Below are 11,232 nucleotides of genomic sequence, written 5' to 3'. Positions count from 1 at the left end.
CAAATCCTACCTTGTCTCCCAGCCCTGCATGTGTGCGCAGGAGCACACGGGTGTCTGTGCATGCATAGGCACGCAGGGCGCCGGGAAGGGGAAGCCCAGGTGATGCTGGGGCTGGTGGGCACTCACCGCACCTGAGCATCTCCACGGACCGCCCCCCGCAGAAATCTACCATAAACTGCAGAATCCATACTAGTAACTGAACGGTACAAACATTACACCCAGAGAGGAAACACGGAATCAAAGCAAGTCTGCAAAGATTCAAAATACATGAAGAGACAGAAACGCACGTTTAAAACACTCAGCCCTTACTCTGCTCTCCAGAGGTCCTGATCAAGAACCAGTGTTATGATGCCAGTTTAGAGGACAGATTTCTGAAAAGGTATTTATTTCACCTTCTCCTGTTTTTAAGTGTTAGTTTGGTCAGATTTCGGTGCCAAGTTGGGACACTACCCTTGAGTTTGATCATCCCTCCTTGCTCCGATTCAGGCAGACATTGTGACCAATGCCTCCTTGACCAAAGAGATGCAGGATAAACTTCTGAAGCATCTGTACGCTGTTTGGTACCGCCTGCCTTTGGGTAGTCCTCGGGATGCAAAGCGCAGCACCGGTATTCAATCCAGTTAAAGGGTCGGAATAAAAGTTAGCAAATAAGGAGCAAAATTACTATCTAAAAGGATTACACCAGAAAGGACGTTCAACAAAACCTATTGCAAAGAAGGATTTCAAACCACTGGGTAAATGTACATGAGCGCAGGAAGGTTTTCTCCAAAAAAGTCAACAGGTGACAAACCAGCTTCACGTGTACGTCATCAGTCACATTTGTGTCCTGAAGATCTTATATCTGGTGTTAAAATCTTACATCCCTACATACATTTCTGTGCGTTCAACTGTAGGTGTGTGACTCTCCTCGCGTTCCCCCACAGGTCTGATACCGCCTTTGACTGAGGCACTGCCACTTACCCCAGTGGGGAACGTTGCTAAATTTTCAAGAGGCAAATGGCTCTCTAGGAAGTTTTAACTGCTAATAGTAAAACCTTGAAAGACTCATTTAAAAAAAAAAAAAAAATAGCGAGGCAGCCAACATCATAAAGACTCATCTTATGAACTGCTGCATCTCTCCAAAAAAAAAAAAAAAAAAAATAAAAGGAATGATGCCCTCCAGTGTGACAACGAGGAAAAGAAGCCTATAGCTGTGCTCTCAGAAATAGGAGAATAATTTCATTTAATATATTAACACAGCAACTTTCAAAAATTCACATTGGTCTAGCACCAAAGTAAATCATTTATCCAACCATTTTGGACAAATAAGCTGCGATAAAGAAAAGGTTTGAAATCAATACACATATTTAAATAAAAAGCTCCATGAATTGTTGAACTGGAAGAGAGAAGACAACCCAGATCTGCATTTCCAAAGCAAGCTGAAGCGAGATGGACATGGGAATTTGCAGGAGGATGGTTTTCCCATAGCCCATAACCACTAAGAGGAATAAATCAGGGGCAGATATTATTTAGGGCAGGACTGTAATCTAATGCTAAGTGCTTTTAACGCTGAAGGAAAATGCCCACATCGCTCTCCTGTCGCTGCCTTCTGAGGGATTTATTTTCAGTTTTTAATAGCTGTTACCAAGAGGAAGATTTAATTCCTGCCCCAGCTCATCCCAGCCCTCTATGACTGATAAAATTCAGGGTATGCTGAAAGTCCGGAGCACACAGGAGGCAGTCCCATAATTCTGGAAAAATCCAGCTGCATTGCTGTCCACGATCCCGGCCCAGCCCGATGCAGCAACGCCACTCTCTGTATCTCCATAAACTACTTCCAAGCAACACGCAAATCACAGAAAACCATGAAATCAAGTCAAAGACAAATATGCAAGAACAGAAAACAACACAAGCTGCAATCAGAGGAATCTCTCAGCAAACGACATAGTTGTTAGCCCCTGAAGGTTTAAAGTTTTATCTTTTATTTAAACTCCAACTGCCTCCTTGTATCGCTCAGGGACTAAAAGCTGCGGGTTACTGTACATCTCATTTTGCTCCATTAATTCTCCGGGCTGTCAGGCTCCTCCTGAAATGCCAAGACTTGGGTAAAGTTAACTGTCCTGACCGGGTTTCGGAGCAGATGAACGGTGTCAGGATCAGGTCGTAGAGAAGCTACGTGACTAAAATACTCATATTAACATCAACAACCACCACCAGTGGCACAGATGCTCAGGTCAGCCCGCGAGAGCAGGAATAGCTGATCTCCCCCTGCAAGTGCAGCAGCATCAGCCCCAGGAGAGCTGGGCAAAGGGGTTGAGCATCACTTTATTGGTGCATTTCTCCGGACCAGAAGGTCAGAGGTTTGGGGACCGATCAACCCTTTGTTTATTTTCAGACTGAACCGATTAGTGTAAGACAGCAAACAGTCTTTCGGTAACCTGCTAGCAAAACTTGTCTGGGTGTTAGCTTGAATTTTGTGAGCCATGTTGGGGATTTTCTGGGCCGAGCCATTAAGTTCAGATTACACTTCATTATGACTTGCCTGATTAAAAGACCAGCCAACACACTTTCTAAATGGACTTGTGGGAATTTCTCTTCTTTAGTTCGCCTTTGGGTGAACATGGCTCTGGTAAATATCTGCGTATGTTTTTCTACGCCCAGAACAAAGAAAGAGAAGTCCTTTAAGCAGCATTTAGGACTGGGATTTGTTATTTGTGTAGAAAATGGCCTCACATCAGTCAAATAAGTTGGTATAAAAACCTAAAACGACCATTTACTTTTGGTGTGATTGATAACATAAAGACGGATTAAAAAAAGTTTGCATCTGCTTTGATCAGATGTTGATACCATTTCCAATTTGGTAATTTATGGATGATTATTAACAGGAATGAAATGTATTAGATGTTCTACAAACAAGAAGTACAAGTGATGATAAAAAGACCACCTAGTTTCATTATCTGAACTTACAAAAAAGCACAAACAATAAGAAGGAAAGGGTTCTGAAACCTGAATAAAACTCCACGGTTCAGTTCAATGATTTTTAACCGCCTTTGAAAAATCTTCGGATTGACAAGGTGACAAGAAAAAACAAATCTTTCCCATATTCCCTCAGTTTGAATAAGTTAAGATATATCTAACGATGCAAGGAAAGTAATTATTGTATTTTAAATACCTGATTTTAATACTCACAGTGTCTCTCACGTTAAAGGAAAAGTAAGGCTGAAATTGGAAATAGACGTTATTTCGTAAGTTTATGAAAAGCTGCAGATATCATACTGTTTAAAATGATAATAAATCAGCCTAGATCCTGAAGCATATTTATTATGCTTGGAATTAGCAATAATAAAACCAAAGCTTCTGCAATATTCACGGTGGAATTTAATGGAAATAAAATGAACCTCCACAGTTTGATTTTTGCGCTTAATGCATTGTCATATTTTTGGACCCAAGGCGCTTCTAAAATTACATGACTTGAAAAGTTGTAATGAGTGCATTCAAGTGTAAATTGCCATTTTTTTAATCTGGGTTTGACGCGAGGCCGGTGGTCTCCCCTCGCTCCTGTGCCGTGGCAGAGGGAGAGGCGCCGGCTCCGGGCAGGGCCGTGGCTGCCCTGGCACGGGCCCCGGGGCGAGCGGTGGCCAGCGTGCCCTGACGGAGAGGTCACTCCCATGCCTCCTCGGCTCCGCAGCTTTCAAAGCCAGAGTGGTTTCAGGAACAGGATCTGTGAATAACTCTCAAATGAAATGAAGCTGTATGTAGGTTCCAAAAATAAAACAGTATTTCCATATGCTGATTTTTTGCTAAGTTTATCAACCTCTTTCTTTTTTTCTTTGTAACCTATATATTTTGCAACATTTTTTTAAAAAAAAAAAAAAAAGAACTTTTTTCCTTAGTTCTTTTACCTCCAGAAAGCCAACAGTCTGGTTCTGCAAACCTTCTCACATATTCACTTTCCCTTAAAAATAAAAAAAAAGAAGAAAAGATTTAAACGTAACTCCACAAGGGAGTCTCTCACTGGGATAGCCTCAAACAGGGCTATCACTACCACCTCCAAGACACAGAAAAAAGAAAAAGGTATTTCTGAGGAAACTCGCATCCAATTCCTTTGAAGTAGTATTAGCTAAGAAAAAAGTTGGACATTTTTTAAACGTACATTTTAATGTTTACCAGTTGGCTGTAGCAATCTCCATTACGCCATAAACAGATGATTCTGACATCATCTGAGACACAAAACGCCTTCACAGGAGCAACTCTGGAGAAAGAAACATCCTGTTTTTTCAAGTATCTCAAAGAGTCTAAACGTATGTGGTTAGTGGAACATAAACAAATAAATAAAATGAAAACAAATAAAATTATTTCCTATATGAATACTCTCAACACTAAAGGGAGTGGGATTTTAGAAAACATTCTGTAAACAGGAACTTGCAGAAACATACCCAAAACCCAAGTGGGTTTTTTTTCCCCTTCTCCACTACATGCTTGGTGAAACGATGAGATAGAAATGCACGTAATAACTTCCACGCACATTAACTTCCCCCCCGCCCCATTTCTATTGCAACTGAGAGTTGTTTTTCCCCCCCAACACACAACATCCCTACCCCGACTTGGAAAACACTCGCTGGGGTTCACATTCAAACCAGGCTGGAGAAGGCTTCATGTGAATTTTGTCTAACTTACGGTGGAAAACATGCACACAAAATATGGTTTTGATGAAACTAAGCCACTTCAGCTCAAGGTTTGCATTAAGGTTTTCATTAGTTTGAACCTGAAATGCGAAGTTGAACACTGGCTTACGGCCTCATGTGAGTATGAATAATACAGACCTCATTCACGGACCTCCGAGTGCCACATTTCATTTAGTTTCAGTCTCCCACACTTTCATGTGGCTTTAATTGTAACTTATTAAACCTATCACGACACGATCCTTAATCAAGAAAATTTTTTTCTCCCCCCCCCGCCCTGTAACGCACATTAGTTGCCTTCATATTAGTTATTACCAGTAAAGGTAAAATAAAAGGAGCTTTTGGAAAACAGGGAACAATATATTGATCTCCGGCATTAAGCTGCTATCAGGCTGCCAGTTAAACTACACGGTAGCTCACGATAGGGATGAAATGCTGAAATACAGCGCTTGCTTCTCCTGGGATATAAAGCAAGAGGAATGAAAGGAAAAACAAACAGCCTGGGCCGGGGGGTGTTGGCAGCGGCGGCAGAGCTGAACGCGATGAACCAGCCGTCTCAGCCCATGAACCCGCTCGCTCCTCTGGGAGCCTGGTCAACCCCTTCTCCGAGGCTTAGTTTCATACACGTTGTTTCCCAGATTAATTAAACAGAACACGCCCTCATTTTCTCCCTTTGCCCATTGCTATTAACCTGGCTCAATGCAAAATGTACCCCGGCTCAATGCAAAACGTGCACATCTTTAGCGTCTCTAGGTCTCTCTGAAGCTGATCTGCTTTGACATTGCTCCACTGCCCTCTTCAGATCTCCGCCGCGTTAACCTAGTGCGGGATCTGGCCTTTGTTTCCAGGAAGCCTTAAACAACAGATAGATTAAAATCACTACAAATAGCACACAGAAAGTGACAGACGCATCTAATAATTAAAAACACTGAGGGTTTTGAGTAACTCCTGCCTGCAGTTGCGCTAATATACGAGTTTGCAAATTTGCTCTCAAATCTCAGGTAAAAACTTTACACGAACCTGTACTGAACGAAAAAACCGTGATGGTAGAGGCAGCAATGGGATGTCTGTGCTGCCAGCCCTATTGACTTCATTCCAAGTTTAATGACATTTTGTAGGTGGGTCTCAACTTTCCATTAAAAGGAAAAGCAATTTTTCAGTCTGTATAGAGAAGCAAGGCATGAAAACACAGTCTTTAAAAAAAAAAAAAAATGCGAGAGTTTCACAATTTTGAACATGTTTCTCAAATTTCAGCTGACTTGTGAAGCCAACGCCATCCTTGGAGGGAGCCTGCTCTGATTCTTGTTCCTTGCCGAATTAGGAAGGCACTTTCCACGAACAGGCATGGGAACCCTCCAAATCCAACTTCCACCTCATGTATTCTACATGTTTTAAAGCAATTATGTAAAATAAAAAACCAAAACCACTCGTAGTGGCAATTAGCCTCCCAAATGACAAACTGCACTACAGACACGCAGAGCTCGCGGATTGCCTCTGCTCTAGCTGAGAAGGGGACGTTCAAAAAAGAGCTAACTGGGTGGAAATAATAAATATTTGGCTCCTCACTTCATTTTCATTCCTTCTTCTGTTTCATGGATGAGTGGTTTCCACGGGCCTGGGAGAGGAGACACCTCCCATGCTGGCAGTGTCACCGAGCCTGTGCCAACCCCGTAATCACCCAACTGCACCTTGAAGGCGGTAACCATTGCAAACCACCCTCTCTGGTCCCTGCAAAATTTACAACGACCCTTTTCTGCTCCCATTTAGAAGAAAAATCTTTTGCTGGTTCAGGATGGTGGTGGGATCGTTACTGGATATTATGGCCACAAGCCAGTCAAACGCTGCTTACTTTTGCCTTCCTATGAAGCAAGAGAGCTGGCGTCCCCTCATTGGAAGCTTCCCAAATGACTGTCTTCAACATCTGTACAGGTCTGGCTTGCTGAATGCTCCCTTGCCCCTGCTCGGGCAGGGGTGATTTATGGTTACCTACCATCCCAGCACACCCTCCGTGCCGTTCCTCATGGCTCGTGGATGCTGATTCCCCCTGACCCATCCGATGGCAGCACCTGGGTGGGATGGGAATGTTTCTTTCCAAACAGTTCCTCCTCACAGATACGCTCTGCGCATACGTGTCTGGCAAGGAGTTTGGCCATTTATTTTTCCTCTCGGTAGGCATCCTTGGAGCTGTGGGTGGCCGCTCCTGTTTAAAATAAAGAAGCCAGGAGGAAGCTTTGTTCTTTGCAGACTGAAAAACAGAGCATCTGTCCTGTACTACACAGGATAAGAAAGTAGCTGAGCTTAGTCTGCTAGACAGCACCACACCATAATTTCATTTTTATTTTTTTTTTTTGCTTGGTTTGAAGGAAACAGGAACACAGGGCAAAAAGGAGACAGCCACCTTGTAGAAGGACAGAATCAATTGCTCCAGTTGAAGAAAATTCTGTGATTCTGGGTAGTCAACATAAAGGAACTCTTGTTTCTACAGATGATCATGAGTTCAAAATACCCGATACCAGCTCACAGCTACCGAACAGTCTTGAGCCATGTTTTATGGTATCAAGGTTCCCAGAGTTATCAGCCCAGTTAGGTTGGAGAGACATATCCCCAGGGCCACGTAAGGCAGAATATCCTTCATCCTTCAGTCACTTTATATTAAAGGAGACCTCTTTAGAGCTTTGCTCACAGTTTGCCTCCACTTTTACCTATTTGAGGCACAAAGTGATCCCTTTAATCATGGCTTCTAGCCTCAAGAAAAAGACATGCAAAAGGAGCAGAGCTAGAACAGGATTTTTTTCTTTTCGGTTCAGGGCCTCCTAACATATTGCAAAACCACCTTGGCAAACTTGAAGACACCAAATTCTCTGAAAAATTACTCTAAGCAGCCCAGCCCAGTCCATTAGTTGTGGGCGCACATACAAGGACATTACAACACAAAACATGAAGGACTAAGTCACCTCATCGATCCTCCCAGCACAGGACAGGTTGGTTTTCTGCCTTCCCTTTCACCATTCTATACCTTTTAATCTCATAATAAATATTCCCCTTCTGCAATGGAAATTTGTCCACTGCAGGGACATTTATGACTTGTCATCGGATGTTGGACCAACGTAAACACATCATGAGCAATCTCAACCTTTCCACTCACGATTGTTTCTGACATAAAGAATGACTCCTGGATGTTTCTGGTCCTGCGTGCCACATCCTGACAACATAAGAAACAGGCTGCAGTGCCACTAGTCCTTGATTTACATAGTGTTCGTTATATCACTGCTTAACTCAGCTCTGTGCATCCAGGGTAAAGCCCATTTTTCTGTCTGAAACTTGGCTAAGGAATGGTAGGAGATGCTTCATTATTGCATGTCTTTAAGTGGAAGAAGAGCCTATTTTTAAACTGGTATTTTGCAGGTCATTAATCCACAACCTGGATGTGAGCCTTTAGCCGTTGACCTCCCCAGTGACCAAGTTATTTACTGCATATGAGAAACGGCTATTTTTCATGGTTGTTTTCAAAAGACATTGCACATTTTAGAGACGTTACGGAGCATTGTAGCAGCCTTCACGATACCCAGTGGCTTGTATCCTTAATCCACCCTGAAAGATATACAGGGCACTTTAACAGTGAGTCATGCCCGTGTAATAGAACAATTATGTAATGTCCTTAACATGCGATGCATATTATTCTTGTTATTTCTTGGATACTTCAGCCTAATAACTCCGCATGGTATTAATATTGAGCAATTATCCAAGAGTATTTGAGCTGTGTAACACCCAGAGAAAATCTGCGAGAGTCTTAGCGATACGGTTCCCATGTCAAGTCCGTGCCCATGATTAGCACTAACCACTGGGCAGAACTGAGCTTTTAGGACCAACTTGAAAATTAGGTACAAGAGAAGGTATCTATTGCACATTGAATTACATCCCGCAACAAGTGAAGGTGGTTTCATTAAAGAGAGTTTTAAAAGTGACTTTCTGGCAGTACTGGTAACTGATACAAACAGATCAAAGAGGATGAATGCTGATCTGTACGGACATCAAAATTTCTGTGTAGGGTCAGAGCAGTGATCCCACCACCAGCCCGGTACCTGGTCCCTCAGAGCAGACATTTCACTGGGAGGAGGGAAACTGGAAGCAGGGAGATAACCAGCCCAAGATTAAATTGCCAGGGAAAGGAACCAGGACAATATTTATGCACACAAACGTTAGCCCCAGGCTCCCCAAGATCAGTTCTCCCTCACTTTTCACATGTCTTCAATTATGCCTCCTACATCCCCATGTCTCTAGGTATTACGTAGACCCAGGACAGCTTTACTAGTGTTGTAATAAACCACCACACTACACAAATGACACTCCACCGCCTGCCTCGAGACAGAGTGAATTAAAGAGGACGTGACGATGAACAGAAGGTCCCCCAAAATGATACTCTCAGCCTAAGTTTCCATGGCTTAATCTGTGTTTTGGTTTAACAGGGAAGAACTCCATGGTGGCGTGTTGTTTTAGTGGTTGGAGTATGACATAAAGTAAACCCCATAAGTTCAAAGTGTCTCGCTGTTTACGGGAATCCCACCACCCGAGAACTGGCAGGAGCGTCCCGGATTACTCATCTGCATTAACTCTTTGGATAAACATTTTCCTGTTGAGTGTAAGTTCGAGCTGCCCATTCCCTGACAAAAAACCATGTTCAAAAATAAACACAACGTATGTCTGAATTACGGGCTCATTTAAAAAAAAAAAAAAAAAAAAAGAAAGATATATTTACACGAGGGTAGCTCATCATGACATGTTCGCTTTCCAAACTAGCAAGTTCCCCTCCTGTGAGGGGATCTGGGAGGAATAATTACTATGGAACAGAGATCTAAATATTAATGAGTGACAGCCCTTCAAGGAGCAAGAGCCGCGTTCAGCCCTGACGGCTACGCGAGACGCGAGTTTGGGGATGGCTTTGTAACTCTTGCTCCGCAGTGAGCCTGGACGGCAGCGGAGCTGGCAGACACGCCGGGGCGGCTGCAGCGCCGCTTCTGAGAGCCGGGCTGGGAAAGCGATCTAATGCTCTAATGACAGAAACACCTACGTCTCCCACATATACCATCATAAATTATTGGCATCAATTGAATTTCCATGATGTCAAATAAGTGTGAAGGAAAATAGACTGCAGCTAAATGGAGGAAGGGAGCATGGAGCAAAAACACAGGAAGGCATGGTTGGTTTCTGGGGTTGTTTTGCTTTTAGAAGGAGGCGGCACATTTAAAAGTAAGAATTGAAACAGAAACCCAACTCACAATGACGACTGCTCAGAGATTCTACTTAAGAGCAGCCCTGCAAGCCCACCAGATTCTGTAACATCACTGTATGCATCTGGCACTGCAGGTTAAAGCGAGGTAAGTGTGCACTGACGGTAAATAATATTCAAGGCAAAAGAAACTTATATTTCGAGTCCGGAGATACCTCTATCCAACAAACTGCATTTAAAGACAACTCATCAATAATAATTTCTATGGAAAATTAGAAATCTGAAAGATCAGAGAATTATGCTTGCAATGCAGCACACACCTAAATTGTGTCATAACCGCACATTTTTGTTTTACAGTTCAGCAGCAATGTGACATCATTCCCATTTTCCCTGTTTGACTTTCCCCATCAGTTTTCTAACTTTTTTTTTTTTTTTTAAACTGCAAAAGGGATGGACTTCTAGGAAAGCTCAGAGCCTATACACTGCTCTTTAGCATTAGCAAAGCAATAATCTTTATAATCCAGCGTTGCAGATACCAGAGTCAAAAGAACAGAATAACGTGATGTTATTCACTGGGAAAAAAACCACCCCTCAACTGATTCTGTGCTCTGAGAACATAAACAACCATTGCCTCTGAAAGGGGAGGGCTTCCCAAATAATCTAATCCTGGGAACCTTCTGTGTCCTGCTAATCCCAGACGAAGTTGACTGGTCACTACAAAGAAACAGAAAGATGAGACCCCCAGAAGCCATACATCCTAGACGGGCCAGCTCTAAGCCCTCAGTGCCAGGGTTGGTACTGAAAACCGTTTCCTTAGAGTAAAACATGACAAATTTGTTATGCACTTCATTTTAAATACACAGGGTTAGGATCCCTTGGGACTAAGAGGGGAAGTCTTGCTTTTATGCAATGTAATTTCATTTCTGCAATATGCAGAACTGTTTTATGCAAATAATAATTTCATTTCTGAACCTCTTGCCTGCAGTACGAGCTGTGGATGACGAACGAGGGGGAAGGCTGGCCTTGCGGTCCCGTGGTCGGCCCCAGCAGACGCTGGCCGCAGACAGACATTCTCTTCCAGATGCCCACGTGCCAGGGGAACAGATTATTTCCCCCAGCTGCCTCCTCCTTCCCCTGCCAACAGTTACCATCTTCTGGCAAAAAAGCTGCTCGTAGAAACATACCCTTCTTCCGCTGATGTGTCTGGGGGCATTTGTGCTGGCAGAGGCTGGGGAATGCTCACCCCAGCGTTGTGCTGGGGGTGACGAGGGCCAGCCTACAGGCAATGCCCAGCAGCATCTTCATCAGCACACTTGCGCCTGGAAGAGGTCAGTCCCCAGCTGA

Source organism: Chroicocephalus ridibundus, chromosome 14 (genome assembly GCF_963924245.1).
Source record: "Chroicocephalus ridibundus chromosome 14, bChrRid1.1, whole genome shotgun sequence".
NCBI classification, from domain to species: Eukaryota; Metazoa; Chordata; class Aves; order Charadriiformes; family Laridae; genus Chroicocephalus; species Chroicocephalus ridibundus.
The sequence above is the reverse complement of the archived record's forward strand: the minus strand, read 5'-3'. Positions refer to the sequence as shown.